Genomic DNA, 27,851 nt, shown 5'->3' on the forward strand with positions numbered 1-27,851 from the left:
TTTGCGTCCTGCTAAACTGTTGTACTCATTGCTGTCTTGTGGCAATGAGTTCCACAGTCCAATTATGTACTATGTGAACAAATATTTCCTTTAATTAGTTTTGAATTTGCCTGTGATGGAGCAGCAAGGCCACACACCAGCAGAGAAAGGGTTAAAGAGAGCCAATGGACCCAGCTAGCTCTGCCCTGCTATATCTGCAGCCAAGCCTGTAGGGGAAATAAAAAGGAGAGAACTTGGCTTATTTCAGTGCTAATGACACCTTTGTGTGTAATGCAGATAGTTGCTGGTGAAATTTACTGGACTTAACCTTTGGGGAAAAAGTTATGGGAAATGGAGAAGACGGAAACACAAAACAAATAAATGAAGAATGCTGGGAATTCAGTGGACAAAATGCAGGACGGGGGGAACCAAAAAATGCCTCATGTCAATAGGATTAAAGTGTGGATTAAGGAACTAGGAGAAAAGAAAGACCTAAAAGAAATTAGCGTATATAGCCAGGATGTCACCCTGCCTCAGTGGGTCACAGCTGAGAATACCAGATTCAGGACAAACTGCTGAGAAATAAGGCAGACTTACCCCAAACTGGTGGTTATTCTTCCATTAGATATACCAAGCCAGTAACAAAAGTAAACTTATGTTTCACCACACTGGTTAACAAGAAGTCAGAATGCAGTCTCCTTAGGCATTCCAGAACTTATTTCACCGTCCAGACACTAGACTTTATGATGACTGGTTACTGAAATCCAATTTCATCACATATAGGGTCCGCTAATCCCAAGAGATCAGCCACATAATTAGGTCAATATATAACTCAGAATTTAGCCAATAATCATGCTGCTGCCAATCTTTTTATATCTAAAATCTAAAGATGTATATATAAGAAATACAGAAATAGAATTAAAAAGGGTTAATAGATCATATACCTACAATTGTTGCAAAGTTCTTGTATTAGGTTTTTAGTAGTGATGGACTAAACTTCTGGTTTGTAAAGTCCCTGGTAACTTCCAAAAGATTGGAAGTTCCTCTGTTAATTGGTTGGAATTTTCCTTTTAGTGTTAAATCCATAGTCCACAGATCAGTGCAGGAAAGGGGCAAAATGGAGATGCTTCCAGAGTCTTTTATATTTTCTCCCATGTGGAGGGAATGCTCTTAGTCTTATTCCTGGAAAATTACAGGCACAAGATGGAGTCCAGGGTCACATGAGCAGTCACATGTCCTTGCATGCTTTGATAACTCACTGGAGCAGCTATTACCCATATTCTGGCTAAGATGTCCATAGGAAAGTTCACTGGGCAGGGACAAGGTTCTTCTATGGCCCATAGAGAGAGTTAAGTGTTCTTTAATGGGCCATCAACTTGAATTGTTCATTCACAATCTGCTGGCCAGACTGGATGTACATTACTTGTGGGTGTTATCCCAGGAGCAAACATATTTGAAATACACATCTATATAGCCCATATTCATAACTTCATGTATGTTGATGATACATGCATATAAACAGGATAATCATGCTTAGCAAATTATAACTTTTTCATTGACACCTTACATGATACACTTTGTAAAAGATTTGTTACAATTGTCTAACAGTGGCAATATTCATTATGTAAATAGTCATGTTTCAATCATATAGCATCACATATGTGAAAATGAATTATGGGTGGAAAATCATGTCCACTAATATAAATGTGGAACTATATAATGAAATTAATAGGGGAGGAGAGCTAAACGTATTCATTTTAGCAAATTGATATAAATGTGCTAAATGGGGCAAACATTTCTAAATATTTATGGATGGGTCTTAAGATGAAAAAAATGGGAGAATGGGGACTGCATTCTGTGTCCCAACACTTGGAATAAAAAATCCATAAGAATATAAAATTTGTAGCTGTTATGACAGACAAACTAGAAGGAATAATGTTGGCTTTATGCTGGATGTGCGACCTAGCTCTATAGACATCTTGTCTAATTCACTATTGGGATCTGGCTATCAAAATGGGAATTCAGATAGCAGAAATGATATAATTAATTAAATATTGCTAACAACACAATCGTACAGATGGGAGTAAACACTGGAATAGCATGGATCCCAGTTCATGTTGGGATAGCAGGAAACAAAATGGCTGAAAAAGTAAAAATGAAAACATTGACAGAGAAAGTAAGTAAGTAAACAGGAATTTAAAAATCGAATTAAAACTGAACTAATTAAATCTGAGGCATGGCAAGAAATACGGACAAAAGAGACAAGGGGGAAAAGATTTAATAAAGTATGCCCTAAAATTGAAAATGCTGACATACTGCATGTACCTTAGAGAAAGAGTGAGATAGTCCTAGCCTGAAGGCTTCTCTAATTTATACTGCTGGTCAATGGCCACAATGGGAACATTTTGAAGGACACTGGAATACCATCAAAATGTATCCCCCACATATATATTTTATGCCTGGCCCTGAGGATGGAACATTTTGGCAAGTATAGGGACTTGGGGAGCCTATCAAAATGTGCCTTCCCCCCATTTTCATTCCCAGAACTTAGGCATGCACACTTTGAAGTGTATGGGGAATCTATCAAAATTTGTCCAGCCCATGGCCCCGGAAGTCACACTTTGACAAGTCAGGGGAACTCATCAAAATATGGAAATAATTCATTTTTACCCTGATCCAGAGGAGGTCACATTTTGCTGGTTAGTGGGAGCCCATCAAAATATTCCCATTAATTAGTTTTTACCATTGCCCCAAGAAGGGTACATATTGAGGGGCATGGGACACAAACCCAATGGTAGCCCTTAATCTTGGAAAACGTGGGTTGCCTTAACTTTTCATTTCCTTGTTTTTTTAGGTTTTTTGTTAGGTATGTGACATATAGACCAACCTTAACTGGCACATTTTTGTTTATTAATCTACAGTAAGTAATAAAACAGCAAAAATAAGTTCTGTCTACTTTCTAAATTTCCTGATTTCCAAGTATTTTGTAAGGACCACTGCAGCTGAAGCTGTCTGTGCCCTCTTTGAGGCCAGGGCTGAAAATCATGAGGGCGGTTCTTAAACCCATCAGAATATGCAATCATACATTACTCTGCCAGAAGTCAAGATGGTGGACAGATATATTTTGATGGAGGGCACATTTTGACATGACATTGGCTCTCTGCCCCTTGAAGAACTCTCCATATGTTGTGACCAGATGTCACAGACTCACAGACTTTAAGGCCAGAAGGGACCATCATGATCATCTAATCTGACCGCCTGCACATTGTAGGCCACAGAACCTCTCCCAGCCACTCCTGTAACAGACCCCTAACCTCTGGTGGAGTTACTGAAGTCATCAAATCATGATTTAAAGACTTCAAGTTACAGAGAATCCACCATTTATACTAGTTCAAATCTGCAAGTGACTCATGCCCCATGCCACAAAGGAAGGCAACCCCCCCGCAGAGTCTCTGCCAATCTGGCCTGGGAGAAAATTCCTTTCTGACCCCAAATATGGCGATCAGTTAGACCCTGAGCATTTGGGCAAGACCCACCAGGCAGATGCCTGCTACACTGCATCTTAGATACACAGCAACTATTTTAGAAGTTGTGCCTTAAACAGCCATAAATATAAATAAAATATCTCTCACAATTGCAGTATTAAAAAATTGCAGTATTAAAATTCTGGTTCTCTGGTGTATGCCAGTTGCTTTGCTCTAGAGGTGCAAAGCAGCCCTTCTGTCAGGAGTTGGGGGCGGGGGCAGGTGGAGGAATCTGGCTTCAAGATTGAGCTTGATAAATCTATGGGGGGGATGGTATGATGTGACTGCCCACAATGATATGTAGGCGATCTGTGACTGCAAGTAGGAAATATCTCCAATGGCTGGTGATGGGAGTCCAGATGTGGAAGGCTCTGACTTACTAAAGACAATTCTTTCCTGATGTCTGACTGTTGGGTCTTGCTGAAACGCTCAGGGTCCAAATGAGGTTGCCAGAGACTCCACTGTCTTGATGTACCCTGGCCCAGGAAGCAGCCTTTTAAGCAGGGCGGTCCTTAGGATTTATGGGTATTATTAAACTGGTGCCCCTATGCCCGACTTGCTCTTAGCAACACAAACATAAGCTTACAGCACTGGAAAACTTGCCACATGCACTTTATTAAAAACAGTTTAAACAAATTAAGCAGACTGTAGTGCTGATGGACTATACTTGCACTAAAGAAGTAGCAGTCACAGCCCGAGGGTGGTGAGAGGGATGAGGCAACAAAGGATACCAAGCCACCCGGCCTGCCGCATGGCGGCGGAGAGTTACAGTTCCCCGCAGAGACCTCCGTATCCTCTCCCTCACGCAGAATGTGCCAGCACATTTGGCTCTGTGGATACGGCTCCTGCCTAAGGAGACTGCAGTGCGTGCTGGGTTACGGGGGCCGACCCGCTCTTACCTGCTGTTCCAGTGGTGCCCCAAATTCTCGGGTGCCCTACACAGTTGCGTATGCTACGTATGCCTCAGAACGGTGCTGCCTTTAAGAAGAGAGCAGTGAGTTTGGCCCTCAGGGGTTGCTTAATGGGCCTCCCTGGGTCAGCGACTGATGGAACAAGTGAGACTTGGTCCTCCAGTGGCTAGCAGGGTTGGGAGCGGGCAGTAGCCAATCAAGACACAGAAGGTCACATAAAAAGGGCTGGCTGCCTGTCTCAAATGGCAGTTTCTGGGTAAAGTGGGTAGAGGCAGAGAGGCAGGCTTGCTCTTCCCTCTACCATAACCCAGGTCATGGCCTATTGTTGACCACACTTTGCGTTTAAGTCACTGAGAGACCTTTTGAGTTACTTTGTGTGAGTGTAAGGCCGACGCAGGCCAGTCTGAGTTAGACATTGGTTGGACTGTTGAAAACTAGGTGAGCTCACTTGTGTGACACCCCCTGCTCAGGCAAGCTGATAACAGTATCTTTGTTTCTATTTGTGACAAGGTGCTCTTTACTGACCGTGACTCAGAGTTTTTCTGGTGCAATTATACTCACAGTGCACTACTTTAGACTGACAAAACAAATCAACAAATCTTTTTTACTGTGTCCCATAGTTCTAGGTGATGTTCAGGTTTATATTTAGAAATAAAAGGGAAGTTTAAAAGAAAAAATAATAATTTAAAAGGTATCTGGAATGTCAGAAAGCCAGGGGGTTCCAACCACAAGATATTTTTTTAATACTATCCAGTCCTGGAATATCTTTAAAAAGCAGCATTTCTCTAATCTTAATTGCTCTTTGAAATGTGGCTTCTTTATGTTGAAAAACTGCTCTAAAAGAGTGTTTACCGATCTTTTTTAATTAATTTTTTTAAGGAAAGCTGTATTGTATAGATCCAGATCCTTTTGCTTCATACACACAATAATTTATCTGTACAACTCCTTTCACTCTCATGGGCCCAATCCTACAGGGCCTATTCAGGCAAAACTCCCAATAACTTCAGTGGAAATTTTGCCTGAGTAAGGACTACAGGTTTGGATGCCCAGGGGCTTATTGAAGTCAATGGGAGTTGTGGGACTGAGACTTAAAATAAGATAGTTGGTCTCTGGATCTTTACAAGTGCAAACCAAAGACGTATTTCTTGAATGGACTTTTTAAAACTACAGTCATGTTTCAAAAATGTGTGAAGGCGTTGAAAAGGGAGCAACCCAGCTCAGAAGGGAGGAAGGTGGTGAGGAGGACAGACCTACCCTGAAGACTCTTGACAAGAGTGCCGGAGGAGCCTCCCTGAGGGAATCAGCCTGTATGCTGAGCCCGATTAGGGCTGACAGTTGGGTTACCTTTTCTTTTCACCTTATCTGGGACTGAAGGCAGGCAGAGAAAAGCAGCGCTGGGAAGTGACCCAGGCAGGGTAACTCAGAAGGCATCTTGGGGGCCAGACACTATTGACCCTCCTAGGGCCTCCTAGGATCAGAGCCTGATGGAGTGGGTGCCCAGGCTCCCCTACCATTGCTCCCATGACAGGAGGGACTTGAACTACCTGTCTGCCTCACTGCACCTTTGATTAGAGGAGGACCAAGACAGTCAGATCAACCTGCCGGGAGGGGGTACAAGGTGTGCTAACCACTAGGCCACGTAAACCACCAAAGACACTATTATACAGGCTGAAGGGTATTTCACCTCTTCGGGCTGATCTGAGTGCAATTCACAAACAGTCCATTACCACCTGGCTTGCAATGAAATGAGATTTATTTAACATATAAAGCCAAAATCAGACAATGAAATAAATGGTCTGCATAATATAATAGTCTTAAACTCTATAAAAGTTAATTTAGATAGGTACCATTTGGGTTAGTTAGAGGGAAAAAGCAAAGTCTTCCATTTCTACAGAACACATCTTTCCCTCCCCGGCCCAGGCTTGTCCTGACCTGACAGGGCTGTATGTTGCAGATATTCTCTGGTATCAGGTGCCTCTAGTCATCCTTTCGCCTGCTTCTTATCAACTTGGGGTCCCTTGGTTATACTTTTATATTTCTTTTCTCTCTCCCCCAACAAGGCCTTGCCACAAAGATATTTTCCTAAATGTACTACTCCAGGAGGATATGACATTCTCTTATGAAATGTCCATTGTATGTTTCCGAAATCCATTTGAACTGCACTTGCTGCCTTGGACAAATGGTTTGGTTCCTGTTTCTCCTGTGCTACTTTTACAGTGTAAAAAGGCTTTGGAAGGGGGACGCAGCCCAATTTCACATCTTATTTCCAAATAAACATTCTCAACTCCAAGGACTATCTGCATGTTTTTCCAGCCTAACAAGAATGCGTTCTGCACATTAATTATCCTGCTTGGAGGTGTCATCCTGAATCCAGCTCATTGTCTGCCTTTAAAAAGACGGAACTCTTTTATGTTTTTAATAATTCTTACTTAGTGTTATTCTACTCTAACATCACTTGTTGACAGAATAACATCCATGCATCACAGTCTTGTGTTCAATTGTACAGAAGAAATTTTTTTTTTTGTGGGATATGTTACATTCTTTAATACAAACAAACACCAAACCCTTTCTGGATCAGATGTAACTTCAGTAAAAGTAAATTAATTAAATTGGACTCCATGAATAATTCATAACATGTAATTTTGAGAAGTGGCAATGTAAAAATAAGGCAGTAGATTTATGTGATAGGAAAATATCATTTTTGTTATTTAGACAGGAAGTGAACATTTGTTTTGATACACCATTCACTACATGCTAAAATAACGGAATAAACTAGCATTTGTAGTTTCTTTAAAAATGACAAGTTAATTTAAAAATCAACCCTGAGCTACAGGCAGGTACATTGCTGTGTAGCTTTTAAAATCACCTACCTTACAGCAAGGCATAAACATCTGAAGTAGCTGATTTTAATCTGATAGTTGGCAATGTGTGTACCTCCACATGTAAGATCAGGCTTGATCCCATAACACTTGCTTTTATTATTTGTTTACAATCCGATGCACAGGGTTTTTATAATAATTTCTGTACCTCACGTTTGAGGGAGCACAGACACTACTCATGTCAGTTGCTGCTGGGTCTTCACATCATAGAATCATAGAATCATAGAATATCAGGGTTGGAAGGGACCTCAGCAGGTCATCTAGTCCAACCCCCTGCTCAAAGCAGGACCAATCCCCAATTAAATCATCCCAGCCAGGGCTTTGTCAAGCCTGACCTTAAAAACTTCTAAGGAAGGAGATTCTACCACCTCCCTAGGTAACGCATTCCAGTGTTTCGCCACCCTCCCAGTGAAAAAGTTTTTCCTAATATCCAACCTAAACCTCCCCCACTGCAACTTGAGACCATTACTCCATCAACCTAAAGGGATTGTGGAGGGGATAGAGTCATGGCCTGGCTCACTCTGAGCACTCAATATAGCAGCAGAAGCACTTTGTACCATTGTAATGGACAGGCAAGTTCCACACAGTGCTGTGCACAATTGCTCAGGGAGGGAATCTTCTCAAGGCCCGAATCACAATTTTGACCTACAACCTCTCTCTGAGCTCCTGCCGTGGTGATGCAATTCTGGACCAGCCCCAGTGCAAGTCAGTGCCAAAATAGCACCATTTGGCCCTAGTTTTATGCATAGCTGGAAAGTTCTTGATCACCTGTGATGATTTGGAGAATCTGAATCGATGTACAGCTTATGAATTCCAGTATGATTTTATGAACTGTCTGTGGTAAGGAGACAGAGCGTTGGCACGGACATAAAACCATAGAATCACGGAAGAGTAGGGCAGGAAGAGACCTCAAGAGTTCATTAAGTCCAGTCCCCCAGTGCTGAAGCAGGACCATCCCCGACAGACGTTCATCTAACCTGTTCTTGAAAACCTCCAGTGATGGGGATTCCACAATCTGATTTGGAAGCCTGTTCCATAGCTTAGCTATCCTTATAGCTAGAAAGTTTCCCTTATATCTAACCTAAATCTTGCTTATTTTAGATTGAGCCAATTACTTCTTGTTCTACCTTCATCACCATCCTCTTTATAACAGCCCTTAACATATTTGAAGACTATGATAAGATCCCCCAATCAGTCTTTTCCTCAACACTAAACATGCCCAGTTTTATAATCCTTTTCATAGGTCAGGTTTTCTAAATCTTATACTTTTTTATTGTTCTCCTTTGGACTTTCTCCAATTTGTCCACATCTTTCCTAAATTGGGGCACCCAAACTGGATGCAATATGCCAGCTGAGGCCTCACCAGTGCCGAGTAGGGGAGGTAATTATTCTACTGTGTCTTATATACAATACTCCCGTTAATACACCCTAGAATGATATTAGCCTTTTATGCAGCTGCATCAGATTGTTGGCTCATGTTCAATTTTTGATCCACTATAGCCCCAAAATTCTTTTCAGCAGTACTACCACCTGACCAGTTATTCCCCATTTTGTAGTTGGGCATTTGATTTTTCCTTCCTAAGGGTAGTACTTTGCACTTGTCCTTACTGAATTTCATCTTGTGGATTTCAGACCAATTCCCCAAGGTTATTTTGAATTCTAATCCTGTTCTCCAAAGTGCTAGCAACCCTACCAACTTGGCATTATCCACAGATTTTATAACCACACTTCTACTCCATTATCAAAGTCATTAATGAAAATGTTGACTAGTACTGTACCCAGGACAGACCACTGTGGGACCCAAATACATATGTCCTCACAGTTTGACAGCTGACATATCTACTTCTGAATTGGCTGATTGTTACGAACTATCAGCACATGAATAGATTTTACCTGAGGAGAACAAAATAGTAACTGCATACTAGGGGAAATCAGTTATTTCCAACTTCTCTGGAGAGGGCTAGGGTTTGGAAAGTAGACAGTCCCCAAACAGGAGGACAAAGAACCATGGTGTTGAGGCTAGCCTTTAAACTATCAAGATTGGGTGGTCAAGAAGACTCATAGAGACACTCAGGAAGCATTGGTCAAGAGAGAAATAGAGAAGAGCATGCTTTTGTAGCAGAGGGATCCTGTTTAACTGTGTGACCAGCCAACATCAAAGCCAGAGATTCCACAATTCAGAGGAGAAGCCATGTGCATAAGGGGAGTATCCTTGACTTTCCAGTGGACTGACATACTGACAAAGGTTGGGGAGTAGCACTGTATGTAAGGGAGCAGTATGACTGCTCAGAGCTCCGGTACGAAACTGCAGAAAAACCTGAGTGTCTCTGGATTAAGTTTAGAAGTGTGAGCAACAGGAGTGATGTAGTGGTGGGAGTCTGCTATAGACCACCGGACCAGGGGGATGAGGTGGATGAGGCTTTCTTCCGGCAGCTCGCGGAAGCTACTAGATCGCATGCCCTGGTTCTCATGGGTGACTTTAATTTTCCTGATATCTGCTGGGAGAGCAATACAGCGGTGCATAGACAATCCAGGAAGTTTTTGGAAAGTGTAGGGGACAATTTCCTGGTGCAAGTGCTAGAGGAGCCAACTAGGGGGGGCGCTTTTCTTGACCTGCTGCTCACAAACCAGGAAGAATTAGTAGGGGAAGCAAAAGTGGATGGGAATCTGGGAGGCAGTGACCATGAGTTGGTTGAGTTCAGGATCCTGACACAGGGAAGAAAGGTAAGCAGCAGGATACGGACCCTGGACTTCAGGAAAGCAGATTTCGACTCCCTCAGGAAACGGATGGGTAGGATCCCCTGGGGGACTAACATGAAGGGGAAAGGAGTCCAGGAGAGCTGGCTGTATTTCTAGGAATCCCTGTTGAGGTTACAGGGACAAACCATCCCGATGTGTCGAAAGAATAGTAAATATGGCAGGCGACCAGCTTGGCTTAACGGTGAAATCCTAGCGGATCTTAAGCATAAAAAAGAAGCTTACAAGAAGTGGAAGGTTGGACATATGACCAGGAAAGAGTATAAAAATATTGCTCGGGCATGTAGGAATGAAATTAGGAGGGCCAAATCGCACCTGGAGCTGCAGCTAGCGAGAGATGTTAAGAGTAACAAGAAGGGTTTCTTCAGGTATGTTGGCAACAAGAAGAAAGCCAAGGAAAGTGTGGGCCCCTTAATGGATGAGGGAGGCAACCTAGTGATAGCGGATGTGGAAAAAGCTAATGTACTCAATGCTTTTTTTGCCTCTGTCTTCACGAACAAGGTCAGTTCCCAGACTGCTGCGCTGGGCATCACAACCTGGGGAATAGATGGTCAGCCCTCTGTGGAGAAAGAGGTGGTTAGGGACTATTTAGAAAAGCTGGACGTGCACAAGTCCATGGGGCCGGACGAGTTGCATCCGAGAGTGCTAAAGGAACTGGCGGCTGTGATTGCAGAGCCATTGGCCATTATCTTTGAAAACTTGTGGCGAACGGGGGAAGTCCCGGATGACTGGAAAAAGGCTAATGTAGTACCAATCTTTAAAAAAAGGAAGAAGGAGGATCCTGGGAACTACAGGCCAGTGAGCCTCACTTCAGTCCCGGAAAAATCATGGAGCAGGTCCTCAAAGAATCAATCCTGAAGCACTTACATGAGAGGAAAGTGATCAGGAACAGTCAGCATGGATTCACCAAGGGAAGGTCATGCCTGACTAATCTAATCGCCTTCTATGATGAGATTACTGGTTCTGTGGATGAAGGGAAAGCAGTGGATGTATTGTATCTTGACTTTAGCAAAGCTTTTGACACGGTCTCCCACAGTATTCTTGTCAGCAAGTTAAAGAAGTATGGGCTGGATGATTGCACTATAAGGTGGGTAGAAAGTTGGCTAGATTGTCGGGCTGAACGGGTAGTGATCAATGGCTCCATGTCTAGTTGGCAGCCAGTGTCAAGTGGAGTACCCCAAGGGTCGGTCCTGGGGCCGGTTTTGTTCAATATCTTCATAAATGATCTGGAGGATGGTGTGGATTGCACTCTCAGCAAATTTGCGGATGATACTAAACTGGGAGGAGTGGTAGATACCTGGAGGGCAGGGATAGGATACAGAGGGACCTAGACAAATTGGAGGATTGGGCCAAAAGAAATCTGATGAGGTTCAATAAGGTTAAGTGCAGGGTCCTGCACTTAGGACGGAAGAACCCAATGCACAGCTACAGACTAGGGACCGAATGGCTAGGCAGCAGTTCTGCGGAAAAGGACCTAGGGGTGACAGTGGACGAGAAGCTGGATATGAGTCAGCAGTGTGCCCTTGTTGCCAAGAAGGCCAATGGCATTTTGGGATGTATAAGTAGGGGCATAGAGAGCATATCGAGGGACGTGATCGTCCCCCTCTATTCGACATTGGTGAGGCCTCATCTGGAGTACTGTGTCCAGTTTTGGATCCCACACTACAAGAAGGATGTGGATAAATTGGAAAGAGTCCAGCGAAGGGCAACAAAAATGATTAGGGGTCTAGAACACATGACTTATGAGAAGAGGCTGAGGGAACTGGGATTGTTTAGTCTGCGGAAGAGAAGAACGAGAGGGGATTTGATAGCTGCTTTCAACTACCTGAGAGGTGGTTCCAGAGAGGATGGTTCTAGACTATTCTCAGTGGTGGAAGAGGACAGGACAAGGAGTAATGGTCTCAAGTTGCAGTGGGGGAGGTTTAGGTTGGATATTAGGAAAAACTTTTTTACTAGGAGGGTGGTGAAACACTGGAATGCGTTGCCTAGGGAGGTGGTGGAATCTCCTTCCTTAGAAGTTTTTAAGGTCAGGCTTGACAAAGCCCTGGCTGGGATGATTTAATTGGGGATGGGTCCTGCTTTTGAGCAGGGGGTTGGACTAGATGACCTCCTGAGGTCCCTTCCAACCCTGATATTCTATGATTCTATGATACATGTTGAGAATGCTCCAGAGTAATGAGAAAAACCCATGCAGGGAAATGAATGTGGCTTTTATTACTACTGAATCCATACATCTTCCCTGCTATCTAAGTAAAGAGTAATTATGTTTAGAAATGTTTACAAAGCCTATATGTGTATCTGTTTGCTTTATGTATCATTTGCCTCTGAAGAGTTAATCTGTAAACCGAAAGTGCTCACAAGATTGGAGCTCTGGGAAAAGATGAATGTAAACTATTGTGAAAACTTGGAGGGTCAACACTGATTCTGACCCTGAGGCAGCTGACCTGCATTATCTCATTTCTGTGAAAAGGTAGCAGACAGAGTCTATACCAGTGAAGTATGCCGGAGAGGTCAAGGAGAGAGACAGCCTACTGAGATCCAGGGAAGCTTAAAAGCACATGAATCTACCATGTTGGGATCCAACACAGGGGTCGAGCATTTTAGGACCCAACACAGCAGCCTGGTGAGTGGCCAGCAGAGGGAACTTTACCCGGGCTGTCTGTGACAGCGTCCCGTGCAACAGTTCAGCAAACACCCTCTGCTACTTGCAGCTGAATATTATTCTCTAGTGCAGGGGTCGGCAACTTTCAGAAGTGGTGTGCCGAGTCTTCATTTATTCACTCTAATTTAAGGTTTTGCGTGCCAGTCATACATTTGAACTTTTTTAGAAGGTCTCTTTCTGTAAGTGTTTAATATATAACTAAACTATTGTTGTATGTAAAGTAAATAAGGTTTTTGAAATGTTTAAGAAGCTTCATTTAAAATTAAATTAAAATGCAGAGCCCCCCGGACTGGTGGCCAAGACCCGGGCAGTGTGAGTGCCACTGAAAATCAGCTCATGTGCTGCCTTTGGCACGTGTGCCAGAGGTTGCCTACCCCCACTCTAGTGCATACACCCCTGATAGCCCTAAATGCTGTTTTGGGAATGCTCATTTCAAGACTGATGTAGTGGATTCCAGCCTTTAAAACATTACTTTCCTGCAGATTAGGTTGGAAGCTGCCTGAACATTGGCATGCAAGAGCTAATGTGCAGCTCTCCAGTAATGAGCTGTTGGACAATCTACAGCCAAGTGGCTCCGCTTCTTCTTACTAACATCATGAAAAATCCACTCACCCACTCTTCCACATGGAGTGGAAAGTTTTCCTGGGTGAGAACCATCATCTTTTGCAGAAATTAAGCTCTTATTTTAACACAAGAGTCTCTAGGCTTTTTAGTTTCAAAGAAAAAAACTTCCAACTATGAACTGAGGATAAGTCATGCAGGGCCAACTTCCCAATTACAAATAAATGCATCTTACAATAAACAGTACAAAACTGGTTTATTCCTTTAAATTGCAGTGGTCATGGCTTTGGTGGGGTGACAGATATTTTTTTCACCCTGGCTAGTGTGCTTCGCCCTTGGGCTGGTAGATCCTGGATATATTTTTCAAGCCATTAGCAAGTTGGAATGTATTTTCTACTTGTTGCTTGCAGTTCAATTGTTCGGTGATCACAGGTGCAGCACATGCCACACAACCCAACTAACCGTTCCTGGACTGCAGTGTTACTCCTTTGGTGCTGGAGAATATTTGGCTGAGCTGACCCGATTTTCCTCTTGGCAGTTCGTGGGAGTCACCATTTTTACTGCTTGGATATTGTTCTTCATTGGTCTCAGCCAGCTTGCACAAATCAAACCTTGCAAGACTTCCCTAAGGAAGATACTTATTGAGCATAAAGCAAACAGCTGGGAATAAGGTGGGGATGGAAATTGACATACTCGAGGTGAACAGTATATCTCAGGTGTTGCAGCCCTGTAAATGGCAATATTGTTTGATTCCTTTTCTCATTTTGTCTGGTCAGATATTCTTTCAAGGATCAGTAAAAAAGGCTCAAATGTGTGGTGGTAAATTCCTCAGTTCCGTCATGGAGTGACTGTGACAACCATGATGATGCTGATGATGGTAGGTAATGGTGCTGCTGCTTCTCCCCATATCCTCAAGTGCAACTCGGAAAAGAGATGTCCAAATGGTGTGGCAACCAGGGCCTATTAAAACTGTAGCCTCACCTGATAATGCCTCATCAGCAGTTTCAGTGCAAAGAGGTTGAGATCACATAACTTTGCCACTCTTTAACCAGACTGAAATTTTCCATACCAACTGTCTGTCCTAGGCTCAATATTTTTTGGGAAAAAACAATGAGGAGTCTTTGAGGCACCTTAGAGACTAACAAATATATTTGGGTATAAGCTTTTGTGGGCTAAAACCCACTTCATCAGATGCATGGAGTGAAAAATACAGTAAGCAGAATATGTATTACAGCACATGAAAAGATGGGAGTTGCCTTACCAAGTGTGTGTGTGTGTGTGTGTGTGTATGTGGGGGGAGGTGTCAGTCCTAACGAGGCCAATTCAATTAAGGTGGACGTCGCCCATTTCCAACAGTTGACAAGAAGGTGTGAGTATCAGCAGAGGGAAAATTACTTTTTGTAGTGTCCCATCCACTCCCAGTCTTTATTCAGGCCTAATTTGATGGTGTCCAGTTTGCAAATTAATTCCAGTTCTGCAACTTCTTGAGTCTGTTTTTGAAGGTTTTTTGTTGAAGAATTGCCACTTTTAAGTGTGTTGTTGAGTGTCCAGGGAGATTGAAGTGTTCTCCTACTGGTTTTTGAATGTTACAATTCTTGATATCTGATTTGTGTCCATTTATTCTAGAGACTGTCTGGTTTAGCCAATGTACATGGCAGAGGGGCATTGCTGGCACATGATGGCATATATCACATTGGTAGATGTGCAGGTGAATGAGCCCATGATGGTGTGGCTGTTGTGGTTAGGTCCTATGATGGTGTCCCTTGAATAGATATGCAGACAGAGTTGGCAACGGGGTTTGTTGCAGGGATTTGGTTCCTGGATTAGTGTTTTTGTTGTGTGGTGTGTAGTTGCTGGTGAGTATTTGCTTTAGGTTGGGGGGCTGTCTGTAAGCGAGGACTGGCCTGTCTCCCAAGGTCTGTGAGACTGAGGGATTGCCCTTCAGGATAGGTTGTAGATCCTTGGTGATGCACTGGAGAGGTTTTAGTTGGGGTCTATAGGTGACGGCTAGTGGCGTCTGTTACTTTCTTTGTTGGGCCTGTCCTGTATGACTTCTGGGTACCCTTCTGGCTCTGTCAATCTGTATCTTCATTTCACCAGGTGGGTACTGCAGGTTTAAGAATGCTTGATAGAGATCTTGTAGGTGTTTGTCTCTGTCTGAGGGACTGGAGCAAATGCGGTTGTATCTTAGAGCTTGGCTGTAGACAATGAATTGTGTGATGTGGTCTGGATGAAAGCTGGAGGCATGTAGGTAAGTATAGCTGTCAGTAGTTTTCCAGTATAGGCTGGTGTTTATGTGACCATTGCTTATTTGCACTGTAGTGTCGAGGAAGTGGATCTCTTAAGCTAAAATGACTCAACTGTTTCTAAGAATGAAATTAAGGGAAAATATATTGCCTTGCCCATGTTAAAAAAAGTCTTACAACCATTTTGCCGAGAAGCTCTATCATGTCCATGCTTTAGAGCAAGGGCTTGAAATTTGGGTGGATGGTTACCCTTGGTGTTAGGGACGTGCCTTTTCTCATCACTATGAAAACACATCCAAATGTGGCCAACTTATGAACCTCTCAGTTTGCACATGCTCAATAGAGACTTGATAGAGTTTGTCAGCTAACTTCTCTGATGATTGTCTGCCCTGAGCATGTTGCAGCCCATGGATGCAGGGAGTGATCAGACCTTTCTCTGCATTTGCTGCTCCTGGCTGCTGAGGGCTACTGTGGCACAGGGCACCATAACAGAGCAGGCAGACTGTCTCTCAGTTCTTGCCCTGCTGGCACTCAGGCAGGAGAGAGATCAAGAATTAGGGGAAAGGAGGAAGAAGGCATTACAGGAGTCAGAGGTTGGGGAGGAACATGGGGGTGGAGGGCAGGAGCTAGGGGGTTGTGGGAGGCAGCAGAGTTTGAGGAGATGGAGAGAGAACAAGAGTTGGTGGAGGGTGGAAAGGAGCAGAGATGATATTGAGGCTGGAGGGCATATATGCATAAAACAGAGGGGTTTGGATGGTTGCAGAGGGGGAAGGGCAGCAGTTGGGGTGGGGTGGGGTGGGTAACCAGAGAAGGGGAAGTGTTGTCACAGCCGGGACACAGACAGTCTGACCTAGTGGTCAAAGCAGGTATTGGGACTCAGGCCAAGACAGATTCCGGGAGGTCAGAGCCTAAGGAAGGCCAGAAGGCAAACTGAGAGTCAAGTGTCAGGAGGCAGACAGGGTCATGAGATCAGAGGCAGGAGATAAACTTGCATGCAGAACCACAGATCAATAACCAGAGTCAGGTCAGGTCAGGAGAACAGGAAGCACAAGGCATGCAGTCCAGAGCAGGGTGGATCCCAGCTATATCCCCGGTTCCTGTGTTCGGTTTAAATAGGGGCTGTGGACCAGTCAGGGCCCCCAGGATTCTGCCAATCAGTTCCCAGGACTGGGGTTTTTTGTCTGAGTTCAGCTCATATTCTGACAGTAGTTGGTGGGTCCCTGGATGGCAGGTTGGAACCTGCTAGTGCCAAAGAACCCTGAGGACCAGCATTTAAGATCCCTGACAAGTACAAGATGTTGGGGGGGCTGGATAGGAGCAGAGGGAGATGGGTGCAGAAGCTGTGGGATGAATGGGGAGGGAAGCAGGAGTGGATCTTATATTTTATGGGTTGTGAAGGTAAATTAATTATTGTTTGTGAAACACTCAAATAATATAGTGCTGAGCACCATAGAGATGCCCATGAGGAAATTAATAATTTTGTGTGCAGTGCAGGGTTTGGATGGTGTATGTTTAATGTGGCCTGGGGCCACACAATGAATGAGAATAAAAATAAATATCAGATAACTACCCACTCATTGAATGGGTCAGGAATCCTGTGAATAAAAATAGTAGGTGATCAAGTAATTAAATACGGTTTCATAAACCCTCTGCACAAAGGGGGGAAATTAAGATTGCATTAAGCGATCTTAATTCTGGAATTGCCTAACTTTTGAGTGCTTGGCTTTGTAACCTAAATGTTGTTTTAATGTAGTCTTTTGGATGTAAAACGTAGTATAAATCCGGGGTAACTCAGATGAAGTCAATGGTTGATATTTTCAAAGCTGTCTAGTCAATTTAAACACAGACCTTCCATTAATTTTAATGGCCGGTCTGTGTCTTAAACCCATAGTCTGCTTTGAAAATCTCAGCCAATGTGCATCTGTGTATAGTATGTGAGAGGAGAATTAGCCCCGACATTTCTAGACTAAAATGACACCTGATACTTTTCACTTACTTTGGCTAATTTAAGAATGAAGGGGAGGGTTCAGCACAACACAATATATTTAGAATCCTTTCTTTTTTCTTGTTTTTCTCTTTAAGACTCTCCGCCGTTTGTCTGTAGTTTTACAAATGTGGTTTCTATTGTGGTTTCATCATCATATTGAAATTTCAGTGTAGCACTCAGACCAAAGGGAGTGGGGCACAGGAATGCTTTATAAATGAGATTATTGCTATTAATCTACATGATCCAAATCACTGGAAAAGATTTTTCCTCTGTCAATTACGTAATAGCTTTACTATTCTCATACAAATTTTCTGTGACATGAATAGGATAGAAAAATGTTGGCCAAGAATTTGTTTCTTTGTGCCATCAAAGGCATCATCACAATTGTCTTCACAGTAGTTTTGGCACCTTTTGTAACTTCATATTCTTCACAGAGTAGAAGTTTACAATATATGTAAAGTTTTGTTGTGCTAATGCAAGCAGCCTGAGGGTTCTCCATGGTACTATAAGTTGTTGTCATATTTTGACTTCTGCACCATTGGATTTTGTGTATGTCACCTGCAAAGCAGTCAAAAAATTGTTTCTTTTTGTTGTTATTGCTAGTTCTCTGTGCCTTCAAAGGTTTTTCAAGACATTTTATTGTATTTTTGTGGGTGTATTGATACCATGCTTTTAAAACTAGTGGAAGATTTTCTATGGTACTTTTGGAACTGACAGTTTTTCTTTGAGCTTTCAAAGGCATTGCAAGATATGTGTTTGTGCTGTTATCAGCACTGTCAGTTTCTTTATGCAATAACAAAAGAGTTGTGCAATGATTCTCTGTAAAGGTATCAGTTTACGGTAGTCTTTTTGTGTGTGTAAAGAAGCCCGACTAAAGTTTCTTTCTATTGTTACTGGTGTGTCTGGTATCTGTACTGTAACAAAAAATTATAACTAACACCGTTAAGAAGTCATGTTGCAGGGGTACGATAAAACAGACATTTCCTATTCAACAATGCCAAATCTAGGAAATTGTACATAGCAGTAGTTAAATGATACATATCACTACAAAGACTGAGTTCCTTTCTAAAAGTTAAAATTTCTACAATATGCTATCACGGTTTGTTTGAGCTTCCATTGAACTAAATATAAAGATTCCTCTTAGCATTGGAGTTTTAATGGAATGATGTGTCATAAAACTGGAGTAATGCAGCAATGAATCAGGCTCTGTGTTTACTAGAAGAAAAGAGGCATCTGATCATCAGAGAAATTTTCACTAAGAAGAGAAAAAGAATAAGGTTTTTGACTTGGTATTTAAAATGACAGAGTCAAAATATGAAGAGAATTAAAAAAGTGTTCCAAGACCTTGGGATCAGAAGAGGAAGCACATAGTATTTTGAAACAGCAATAGAGGAATGAGTTGTCATAGGAAGAAAAGTCATAGGTTACTGCTGTAATAAAAGCAGTTAAGAACAGAATTTGGTCCTAGGTGTGTTTGCATAGTTTTGGACTTGTTGGACTGGTCAAAGAGAGGATTTTTAAAGACCAGTGTAGATAGTATTGCATATATTGAGATGTGAGATCACAAGCATGTGGTTATCAGAAGTAAAAAATTTGCAACTAAGTGGGATATTCAGAAGATGGGCTCAATTCTCCTCTCACACAGGTTTACACTGGTGTAGCTTCAGTGGAATTAGTCTTGATTTACACACATTTAAGAGAGAGAATAATGCCCTATATCTGCAAGTTCTAACATAATAAATAACCTATGGTCTTCAGTGAGCATTAGGATGTGAGTAAATACTGAGTCTGATGTTCAAGATTTGGCTCTACACAGCACATTAAGCTCTGACTCATGTTTGAGCCCAAGCCCCACTTCTGTATACATACACAAATTAGTCTGAATCAGTATAGCAAGCACTCCTAGGTCACAATTTGGGGGTGGGTGAGAGCCTAAGCCCCACTGTGACTCAGGTCCAAACCTTGTTTCGCAGTGTGATCACAGATCAAGCCTAAGACCCAAGTCAGAAGGTCTGCGTAGTACAACATGGACACATTAGTAAGGCTCTGAGACCCAGGTCCGGCAATTGTAAACCTAGGTTTACATGTACCAGGTTCACAATGCAGTGTAGATGCTCAAGCCTGGGCTGGGAAACGCTGAGTCTATGAGCCCGGGTCCCACAGATCCAGGCTTAGTTTCAGTGTAGACATACTCTTAGAAGTCTGATTCTGCTCTTGCTTACACCAGTTGTGAATTCTTGTAGGTTTGTAACACTAAATCTGAGGAAAAGTGACCTGTGATGAAATTTAGGCTACATTTGGAGCTAAGAGTGTGATTCCCAACTTGAGGGGAAGCTAGCATGCTACAAATAGTGTAGTCATGGTAGCATAGGCCCTGGCCACTTCGAGTACCAAACCCATGGAGTCCAGGCGGGTTTGTACTTGGGGCATCTAGACCATGCTGCCTTTCACCACTGCCCTTGCTACTGTGGCTACACTACTATTTTTAGTGTGCTAGCTTGATGAGAACTAGTGTGAATATGCCTACATGGGCTGGGAATCACGCCCCTAGCTCCAAGTGAAGATGTAGCTCTGGTGCATCATATTATAGGATTTCGTTTTAATTCTGGGAAGATTATCTTGTGCCTTTTGCTAATGAGAGACTGTAATTTTCTACTTAACTTTCTTGTGCATAGAAAATGTTCTCCATCTTTCAACTGCTTTTATAGTATTCCCTCTGCTCTTGGTTTTTTATCTTTCAGTTTTCAATGACTTTTGGAGATGTAGATGTTTATAAAAGACCAAATTTGTTTTATAGTAAGAATTACATTGCCTTTACCAGTAAGCATGCCCTGTTTTGTTGAGTGCATGATTATCTCAATTCTTCACTCCCACAATCCTGAGCGGAATTTATTTGGGAAATATCTTTTATGAATTAGATATCTTCAGGCAGTCTCTTTAGTCATGGTGATCTAAATTTTTTAATATTAACCTTTTGGTTTTTCTGCTGTTTATGCCATGGTAGTTGTAGGAAAAAGTACATTTAAACACAATATTGCAGCTTTCCATAACCAGGGCATGGTTGATCTGTACCACTCTCCTGTGAACTGACCTAGTGCAGTTATGTTTTCTTCCCTGATGAGATGTGGCTACGTCACCTTTCTTTTTGTGCTGTGCTTTTTGTTTATTTTACCAAAATAATTGTGTGCAGCAAAATGAACAAGTTCTATATATGTGAAAAATTATATTATTTCATTGTAGGCATCTGTATTCCAGGTCTGTTATGTTCTGAACACTATTTTTTCACTTTCATTAGAAAAAACAATTAAATTAGACTGATACTTAACCTTTGCTCTTAGCTACTCTGCACAGAATGTTAATTTTTGTTTCTCTGGAAGATATCTTTAGGAAGTAATTTTTTTTCACTTTCAAGGGGAAATTCCTATTTTCCTCGGGGGTTTTACATTATGCTGCACATTTTGAGAATTTGGTTACAAAACCCCTTTTCTAATATCCTCAATTTCCTTATTAATCCCATAATCACATATGAGTAAAAATGTGATTGTATGGTATTGCATTTTCTCATTTTAGTTGGATAGGCATTCAAATGTGTCAACTTTCTCCTCTCAAGTGTCAACTGGGCATAAATATTCAACTATATCTGTAAAGTAACCTGCTTTTTTTTTTTAACCCTGCCAGCTATGAATATTCACTTTTGGCCTCATCTTCTGCTTCACTGTGGTTTAGGCCTTGCCCCCAAAGTCTCAGAATTATTAGTTTCTTAGTCCATAAGGTTTAAACTTGTTAACATTTTTTTTCTTTAAGAAATCCAGGTCCATCAGTGACTTAAACACTCCCAGTGACTTAAAAGGGAGCAGGATAAATCCCTCCGACGACAGTGTTTATTACATTAAAAAAAATTAGGTCTCAATCCTACTCTCACAAAGTCAATGTAAGTTTTGGTGCTGACTTCAATGGGAGCAGAATTCAGCCTTTACTTGTTGGCCTCCTTCAAATATGGTAATTTGCGGATTTCAATTATTTAGTTGCATTAGTTGCTCAGGAAGTACATGAACACATGATTATAGCAGATTTATTAATTTTGCGAAGAGAGTGATTTGGAGCCATAATGAAGGGACCTTTTGACGTGTTCTATTTTAAGTTGCATTAAGAGCATCAGGAGTGTCTGAATAGGTGCTCTTTTTCTTTTGTTTAAGTATAAATAAATAAATAAATATAAAGCTGTTTTGTGTTTCCTAAGGGTGGTGGTGATGGTGAAGATTTAGAAAAAGGGACTTGGGATATAGATTATTGCCACTACATTGCCTAATGTGTACAGTTGTTATTTTCATTTTTAGTATTTTTATATAAAAAGTATCGGACTTCTAAATAACTCCTATTTAGATTTATGTTGAAGTAAATACTTTAAAGGACTGTTTGCAACTTGATGGTGATTTTTCACAGTAGATATCAAGGAAGAATATTTTCATTTGCTTCAGTGATTGCCATTGTCTGCAGCAACTGTACAATTCCAACATAGAGGGGAAAAATTGAAATGCTGTAGTAAATTTGAGCAGAGCAAATAGCCTGAAAATTGTGGACAAATAGACACAGCTTTGTATCTTTTTTAGAAATCGATTTTTTTGGTATGTTTTCCTTCCTTCCTTCCTTCTTTCTTAGAAAGCCTTTGACAAGGTCCCTCACCAAAGGCTCTTAAGCAAAGTAAGCTGTAATGGGATAAGAAGGAAGGTCCTCTGATGGACTGGTAACTAGTTAAAAGTTAGGAAACAAAGGGTAGGAATAAATGGTCAGTTTTCAGAATGGCGAGAGGTAAATAGTGGTGTCCCCCAGGGGTCTGTACTGGGACCAGTCCTGTTCAACATATTCATAAATGATCTGGAAAAGGGGGTAAACAGTGAGGTGGCAAAATTTGCAGATGATATAAACTACTCAAGATAGTTAAGTCCCAGGCAGAATGTGAAGAGCTACAAAAGGATCTCTCAAAACTGGGTGACTTGGCAACAAAATGGCAGATGAAATTCAATATTGATAAATGCAAAGTAATGCATATTGGAAAACATAATCCCAACTCTACATATAAAATGATGGGATCTAAATTATCTGTTACTACTCAAGAAAGAGACCTTGGAGTCATTGTGGATAGTTCTCTGAAAACGTCCATTCAATGTGCAGAGGCAGTCAAAAAAGCAAACAGAATGTAGGGAATCATTAAGAAAGGGATAGATAATAAGGCAGAAAATATCATATTGCCCTTATATAAATACATGGTAGGCCCACATCTTGAATACTGTGTGCAGATATGGTTGCCCCATCTCAGAAAATAGATATATTGGAATTGGAAAGGTACAGAAAAGGGCAACAAAATGATTAGGGGTATGGAATGGCTGCCATATGAGGAGAGATTAATAAGACTGGGACTTTTCAGCATGGAAAAGAGGTGACTAAGGGTGGATATGATAGAGGTCTATAAAATCATGACTAGCGTGGAGAAAGTAAATAAGGAAGTGTCATTTGCTCCTTCTCATAACACAAGAACTAGGGGTCACCAAATGAAATTAATAGGCAGCAGGTTTGAAACAAACAAAAGGAAGTATTTGTTCACACAACGCACAGTCAACCTGTGGAACTCTTTGCCAGAGGATGTTGTGAAGGCCAAGACTATAACAGGGTCCAAAAAAGAACTAGATAAATTCATGGAGGATAGGTTCATCAATGGCTATTAGCCAGGATGGGCAGGGATGGTGTCCCTAGCCTCTGTTTGCCAGAGTCTGGGAAAAAAGTGACAAGGAATGGATCACTTGATGATTACCTGTTCTGTTAATTCCCTCTGGGACACCTGGCATTGGGCACTGTCAGAAGACAGGATAGTGGGCTAGATGGACCTTTGGTCTGACCCAGTATGGCCGTTCTTATGTTCTTTCTTCAAATGTCAGCTCTAAAAGAATGCTCATAAGTGAATTGTTATTATTTATTGGTATTATTGCTGTCATACCCAGAATGTCCTACCTGGGTGTTGTACATACATCGGAGAAGAAATAATCTCTGTCCAAAAGGCCATATGTTCTAATAAGACAAGCAACAGACAAAGGGTGGTGGGGAAGGATAAGGGGTAAAACATGTATTGAATTTCTTGATTGGGTTTTTTTTTTATTTCCCCCATGCTGTCCCTTTACCTAACCTTTAGTAGTTGGTTAATTGCTTGTGAGCATTGTGATAGAAGTTGGTTTTAAGAAGGTATTTGAAGACACAAAAGAACCTTAAGGACCAATTAATGGGAGAAGCTCTACATGTAAGGGTCAGCATGGAAGAAAACATAAAGAAGAGTATAGGAAAAGCAGAAGAATGGGGGTATCAAGACTGGTAGTGAAGTGGTAGGACATCAGAGCTAATGGGTAAGGAAGGTGAGAATTGTGAAGGGTGTTAAGGATAAGGATAGGAAGCTTGTTGTGATGTCTAAAGGAGGACCCAATAACGGATTCAGAGAGGAGCATAACATAGTCATAGTGATAGGCAAGTAGGTTTATCTCAGCAGCTGTATTTTCCATGGGCTGGCAGGGAGCAATGTGTGTATTAAAGAGGCCTGAGAAGTAGGGGTTACAATATTCAAAGTAGGAGATGATGTGGGCCAGGTTGAGTGGTTTAGCAGTCACATAAAGAATAGGTTAGATAATAGAAATGTTTTGGAGAAAGAGCACCAAGATGTGGACAAGGAATGACTGTGAAAAGAGAGGGTGGGTAGGAGTTGAAGATAACCACAAGGTTATGTGCCTGAATGAAAGACAGGTTGGTGTTATCTACATTGATACTGCATGCTTTTCAGTGTAAACAGGGGTCTTCAGACTCGTATTTCATTCCTCAGATACACCCGTATGATGGCAGGCTAAATTAAAAGAAAGGCAAGGCAGATCCTCAGCTGGTGTAAATCAGCCTAGTACCATTGAATTCAGTGATCTCTGAAGCAACTTTCTGAATGGGCAAGATTGCATTAGTCAAGGCCTGAGAGAAGGATGTTGCAATAATTGAGACATGAGCTAATGAGAACTTGGATGAGAGTTTTAGCTGTGTGATTGGATAAGAAAGGCTGTATCGTAGAGTTGTTAGCAGAAAAAATTGGCAAGATTTAGAGATAGCCTAGATGTGAGGACTTAGATGTCTGAGTTTAAAATGATGCCCAGGTTTTAGGCCAGAGTGACAGGCAGGATAGGATTGTCCACAGTGATTGAGAGAAGAAAAAGTGGGGAGAGATTTGGGGGGAAAATTTGGAACTATTTTTCAGGCATGTTGAGCTGGAGCTGACAGCTTGACATCCATGAGGAGATGTAAGAGACAGGCTGAGATTTTTAGTTGGACAGAAGGAGACAGGTCTGAAATAGACAGAGAGAGATCTCTGCGTGGTCATCATAGAGACGGTAGCTGAATTTGTGTTTGTGGGTGAGATTACATAGAGATACAAGTGTAGAGGGAGAATATAAGGGGACTATAAGGCTCCACAGGTCTAGGATCCCAGCCTGCAGAGCTACAAGGCATCTGACATCTCCATGCTGCCACCCAGTAGCACCTGTAACCAGCTTGTGCTCCACTCCCACGACACAGTGGACACAGACTATAGGAAGTCCTGCCTCAAGGGATCTGATAGGCAGCAGCCTCACAGTTCCTGATTTGCTTCCCACCCTATATAAACCCAAGAGGCATTCCAGGAAGCATCCAGACAATTGTGTGGGTCTCCTGTAGCTGCTATGATTGTTCCTGCTCCTGGCTTCAAACTCAGTTTGCTTTGGACTTCACCTCCTGACACAGATCCTGAAATCCAACTCGGCCTCTGGCTCTTGATATCAACCCTGGCCTGGAACCTATGAACTCCTCCATTTACTTCCAGCCCCAGGTTTGACTCTCGTTGGACCCAACTGCCCTTGTTAGGATCCTGACAGTGACTAAGGACAGAGCCCTGTGGAACACCCACAGAAAGTTGGAGGGCGGATGAGAGGAGGATCCTCTGAAGAAGCAATTAGAAAGGTAGGAGGAGAACCAGGAGATGACAGAGCCACAGAAGCCAAGGGAGGACAAAATGACGCTGTTTGATAGCATCAGCGATGGCTGGCAGGTCAAGAAGGATGAGGATGGAGTACTGATTTTGAGTTTTAGTTGGAAAGAGGTCATTAGAGACTTTGGCAAGAGTGGTTTCAGTGGAGTGCAAGAGGTGGAAGCCAGGTTGGAGAGGGAGTAGGATGGAATTGCAGGAGATGAACTCCTGAAAGCAATTGTAGAGAACATATTTCATGTCCTTAGAGATGAAAGGGAGATGTACTAGTAGTTGAGGGCAAGTAGGGTCAAAAGTAGGTTTTTTTAAAGATGGGAGAGACAAAGCATGCTTGTATTGTGAGGGGAAGGAGCCAGAGGAGAGTGAGGGCTAAGGCGAAGAGTAAGGGAGGATATGAAAGTGGTCAAAAGGGAGATCAGGAGATAGGATGGGATGGGATCACTGGGGCAAGTGGAGGGATTGGAAAAGGAGAACAGATGTGAAACATTTGTATCTGTGACAAGGGAGAAGGGAGTGAGAGTTGTAGGAGGGAAAGGCAGAAGGGAAGATGAGCCAAGGTGAGGGAGAAGGGTGTTTTTTAAAATCATTTTTCTCTTGGGAGAAATTGACAAGATCCTGTGCAGAGAGAGAAGTGGAAGCAGGAATGGATGGTTTAATGAGTGAGTCGAAGGTAGTGAAAAGGCAGCTGGGATGGTGGGCATGAGTTTCAGTCAAGTTTAGAAGTAGAGTTATTTAGCAAGGAAGATGGCAGACCTGAAGGAGTAGAGAATGAACTCATAGTGGAAGAAGTCAGCCTGATGATGGGATTTCCACCAAAGTTGCTCCATAGTATGAGAGCAAGAACAGAGGAAGTGGATGTTGGAGGTGAACCAGGGTTGGAGATAGGCAGGGTGGATCTTGTAATAGGAGAAAGGGGCAAAATAGTCAAGAGTGGAGGCGACTGAAGCATGACTAAATTTCATGAGACTCACATACTTTCCCAGGGCAAATGTTTCTGATTTCAACAGGGACATTTTTCATACACTGGCAAATAAACTAATATGAACTATGTTGATTCAGCCCACATCCATGTTGATCTGAATTACTAATGTCATAGAGTTTACTCGCTTGATTTGTATTAGGAAGAATGAAGAGAAGATAATACTCTGCTACATCCTGGTCTTTGAATTGAAGTATGTTTTGTTGAAACCCTATGTCATGGCTTTCAAGATGATCCTCACTAAACTAATGAACACTTCCTTTGGACTACCTGTGAGTACTTATGTGTTCCAAGGTTTTGGAGAGATTTATTCCTTTTAATAATAAGCTTGCACAGTGGAGCGAGGGAGTTTCAGATCCAGATACTGATCCTCAAAATGGGATACAATAAAGGCATTTCTCGTGCACAAGTTTCCCTCTCACACTCAGACCCATTCCAGTAAGCTCATACAACTTTACTGGACAAGTGTGAAGTCTTAAGTCTTTTTATCTCAAGGAGATTAAGGGTATGTCTACATAGCAACTAGACACCTGCCAGCCGACTCGGTCTTGTGAGGGTCATGCTGCAGGGCTGTTTCATTGCTGTATAGACTTCTGGGTTTAGGCTGGAGCCTGAGCTCTGGGACCCTCCCACCTTGCAGGATCTTAGAACTGAGAAAAATTCTTTCACTGATTCCACCTCAAAGAACTATTTCACGACAAAGATGACACCACCCACAGCTACACCCCCCTCCCCCGAACAGTCATAAGAAAAGAATCATCTGACTGGACGTCACACAGTGGATGAAACCACACACTTGATCATTACATCAATTCCTTAATAAACATCACATCCACCATAATCTCTCCTCTGCCAAGAGGACTGCTGTACAGTCCTGGAAATCCAATCATTAGATAGTGATCAAACCAACAGACAAAGGGGCCTCATCATGATCCCCAAAATGACGATAATGTCACTGAGGCCAGCTGACAACTCTCTGACACCACCTACTATGAAGAACTCAAAGAAGACCCCACACCATAATTCACCCAGGAATTTAAGGATATCATCAACTCCTTCCTGAAACAACTCTGAGAGAAACTGTACAACCTCACCCCCACAACTCTCCTCATGGACCTTCTACATGCTTCCCAAGATACACTAACGAGGGAACTGAGGCAGTCCCATCATGTCTGGCCATGGCACTCCTACTTAAGGAATACTGGGACGCTTAGAAACCATCCACCAGAGAAAGGACCATTTTCCTCCTTGTCACCATAGATGTCATCTCCCTATACACCAGCATCCCTCATGATGATGGCATTGATGCGTGCCTCAAATATCTACAA

General features: G+C 42.2%; 1 protein-coding gene across 6 annotated transcripts in view; it reads left to right on the forward strand.

The window, feature by feature from the left end:
- The window catches only part of MSRA (methionine sulfoxide reductase A), a 449,168-nt gene that overhangs the window by 97,973 nt on the left and 323,344 nt on the right, over window positions 1-27,851 (forward strand). Inside the window, exons 1-2 of one of the 6 annotated variants that reach the window (XM_073335659.1) lie at window positions 12,521-12,673; window positions 14,050-14,150. The exons of 3 other annotated variants lie outside the window; for them this stretch is intronic. The gene's annotated coding sequence lies outside the window, so the exon portion shown is untranslated. Of the gene's footprint in view, window positions 1-12,520; window positions 12,674-13,355; window positions 14,151-27,851 lie in introns of those variants that run through there. 2 more of the 6 variants (XM_073335661.1, XM_073335658.1) reach the window with 2 other exon arrangements.

This window comes from Lepidochelys kempii, chromosome 3, assembly GCF_965140265.1.
Source record: "Lepidochelys kempii isolate rLepKem1 chromosome 3, rLepKem1.hap2, whole genome shotgun sequence".
NCBI lineage: Eukaryota > Metazoa > Chordata > Testudines > Cheloniidae > Lepidochelys > Lepidochelys kempii.